Source organism: Myotis brandtii, unplaced genomic scaffold (genome assembly GCF_000412655.1).
Source record: "Myotis brandtii unplaced genomic scaffold, ASM41265v1 scaffold973, whole genome shotgun sequence".
In the NCBI taxonomy this organism is placed as follows: Eukaryota; Metazoa; Chordata; class Mammalia; order Chiroptera; family Vespertilionidae; genus Myotis; species Myotis brandtii.
The window spans coordinates 2,089,714-2,093,002 of record NW_005372038.1 but is presented as its reverse complement, the minus strand read 5'-3'; the positions used below and the strand labels follow the sequence as shown (position 1 = coordinate 2,093,002).

General features: G+C 49.8%; 1 pseudogene; it reads left to right on the top strand.

Moving 5' to 3' along the window:
- The first annotated feature begins 1,333 nt into the window (after window positions 1-1,333).
- On the top strand, window positions 1,334-2,853 carry LOC102262796 (annotated as a pseudogene).
- Window positions 2,854-3,289: the final 436 nt, after the last annotated feature.

The window sequence follows — 3,289 nt, the reverse complement described above, 5'->3', positions numbered from 1 at the left end:
CCCACTGGCCCAAAAGGTGGGGCCAGTGAATTTCGCGCCTCCAGGGAGGGAGGGACATCTCTTTATTCAGGTGTTTGGTGAGGGCGGGGGCCTGAACTGAGGAAGTGTCCGCAGCAGGGATCATCACACATTCAACTGAGGAAGTCTCAGCTGCAGGGGGTGGGCGGGACATTCAGGAATGAGTCAGTATCTGTGTGGGGGTCGCTGTGGATTCAGGGAGAAGAAGCAGGTATCTGTGTCTGGCACGTTGATCTGTGAGAAATTCCAGAGGAAGTCCATTGTCTCATCACATGTCTGCATGTATCTGATCCTGGGCTCTCTCCGACCTAACAGTGATCCCTTTCCCCTACGCACACACATAACGTGATAATGTTGGTGTGAATTTGAAGATGGCTGAATGCTCCCTCTGCTCTGTAGAGATGGGTCCTGTAGGGGGAAAGGGGCCATTTGATAACCTGACAAGCTCAGGGAAGGCCTACTTATGGCCTTGCAAACTCAGAGATCTAAAGCAACCACAAAGGATGGCCTGAAAGTAAACTTTTTAATTAAAAAGCAGTCTATGATGGGTAGGAATGTGCTAGGCTGGTATATCCTGTGATAAGGATCAACTTTGATCTTAACTGAGCCTACTAGTATTACCTTTTTGCATCTAAGGATAACATACCTTTGGAATGTGGGGATAACTTGTAATTTCCCTTTTTCCAGACCCCACAAGGCACAATGTGCCAGGGCACCAGAGCGGAGACCACAGATTCCCTCACTGTTATTGACTGTTAACTAACGGATGTAAACGAAGCATATATCTATCATTTTACTTTTTATCCAACCCCAGAGGTTTCCTGCTCTGCTTTCTCCCAGCTCCCTAATCTATTACCAATCTATTACCAAGGATTTACTAAATCCAGTGGTTCTCAACCTTCCTAATGTCTCAACCCTTTAATACAGTTCCTCATGTTGTGGTGACCCCCAATTTCATTGTTACAAATTGAACATAATTAAAGCATAGTGATTAATCACAAAAACAATATGTAACTATATATGTGTTTTCCGATGGTCTTAGGCGACCCCTGTGAAAGGGTCGTTCGACTCCCAAAGGGGTCGTGACCCACAGGTTGAGAACCGCTGTTTTAGAGGGTGTTTAGTGCCGCAAGGAGCCATCACACAGCCGCGGCAAGGAAGAACCGAGGGACTCGGAGTGCAGCCCCAGGCACAGCCGTGGCGCCTCCGACTGTGTTAACTTGGTTGCTGTTAGTACTGCTATTTGAGCCAAAATGGTGATGCAACCTGAAGGAATTTTTGCAATCCCTAAATCAACACTTATATGAAATCACAGTAAGGGTATCATCGCACCCCGGTGGGGCGTCCTGCCCGAAGGGATTACCAGTGAACTTCAAGGTGTAACCAATCCTCGCTGCTATCACAAGCCAGCTAAGCTGTCTAAACAAATGTGCCGAAGACATATTTGGTGAGCTGTTTAATGAGGCTAACGACTTTTACATCGAGCAAATTCTCTTCCAGACAAAATTGATCGCCTGGCCGCTAAAATTACCCAGCTGGACGCTGGACGCAACAATGGGAGAGGATATCAACATGAAAAAAAGCTTTCAAAAGTTCCACAGCTCGAGACCAGCAGGAGGTTTCGAAGAGCACCCACCATTCCTAACCCTTTTGCCGTCATGTACAACGAGTGATAAACCACCTCCTCTGAAATTTCTGACCCCGTAGAGCGATGATTAAAAGGACAGGGTGGAATTTTATACCAATCCTTTCTATTTCTTTGACTGCCCCACTCCCTCCCCACATTTCTTCCCTCTGGAAAGAAAAAATGCTACAGGACACAGAAGACAAAGGAAAAGAGAAAAGGCACCGAAGTAAACAAAGGCATATACATGGCACAACACACGAGGTGAAAAAAGTTGGAAAAGCCAGAAACAGGCGCCCGGAGTGGAATATGACAAAGAGCTCAGACCCGACAACAGGTTGTCTCGGAGCATGTAACATGGAGTGTCTTCTGAGGAATCCCTGTCCCCAGATACTGGCATTGGATGTCACAGATTAATGGTATCCAGCCACTCACTCCCAACCATTCTCTGCACCCGCAGCCTGTCACCGCCCCTGGGCAAGAGTACCCAACCCTCCGCCTCCCCCCCGCCCCGCCCTCGGGCTTCCGCAAAGAACATGGACCTGAACAGACCTCAGCACTCACCTTCGCCAACCCCACCACAGGCCATAGAGGGGTCCCAGGCCTCAGTACCCAGGGCTCCAGCTGGGATGCTCCCAGCCCAGATCATAGAATATTACAACCCTCGGCACCGCCTCCGCCCCACCACCCGCCATGATCCCTTAAGCACAAACTACTTTCTGTCAGTTCTCTCCAGATTCCCATGCAGCCTTCCTTCCCAGTAGCAGCTGGGTCCTCCTACCGCCTCCTCAGCCGCCCTCCACTGGACTGGTAGTCACAGCCCCGCCTTCTCAGGGCCCCCTACCTCCCCCGCCAGACCCTCCTGGCGCAGCTCTTTTCTCTCATCCTCCCCCGTGAATGGCCCTCCAGTAGCTGAGACAAAGCGACAAGTAACTGTACAAACACCCATAAGCGATGCTCTCAGTGATCGTCTTGAGGCTATTCAAATAGGAATTCAGCTGGAAAAAAAGTACAAGAGCCATGTGAGCAAGAGGGCAGAGCGTGAGTGGGGTGGGGGTGGGGATGACATGGCCGCGATCCTGTCCAGACACGTTGCCATGGAGTACAGCGATTATGACGACAGTGATTCTGACGAGGAAGGACTGGGCAGAGTGTGGGCTGTGGGTGTGAAGGAGACCTGCATCTTTCACTTCCCGGGAGCCCGGGCCTAAGTGAGCTCCTCTGCCTGCTCCTGATGGAACCTCACTCTACTTGGTCTGAACTTTAAAAGCCTAAGTGTAGGTGTTGAGAGCTCTTTGCTTTTCTCTGTGGCCTGTGGTGGGGGTGGCGAAGGCGAGTGCTGTGGCCAGATTCGGGATCCCTCACCGGAGCCCTCACTCCATAACTGCTTGTCTATGATAGACGAACACCCCAGGCTTTGATTATAAATAGGACTGCGCAAAAAAAAAAAAAAAGAAACTTTATTGACTAAGGAATTCGCACCAAGACCCAGCATGCAAAAAAGGTGGCAGGTACTATTGAGGCTCAGACATGGCACAGGAATCTTTAGCTAAAGAGTTGTTTGGGCTGATGGTTTGAATGTAATGACTGTAGCAAATAGAGTTGTGTTAATGAGTTCACCTGAGGAAATCAGCCGCCCCCCCCAAG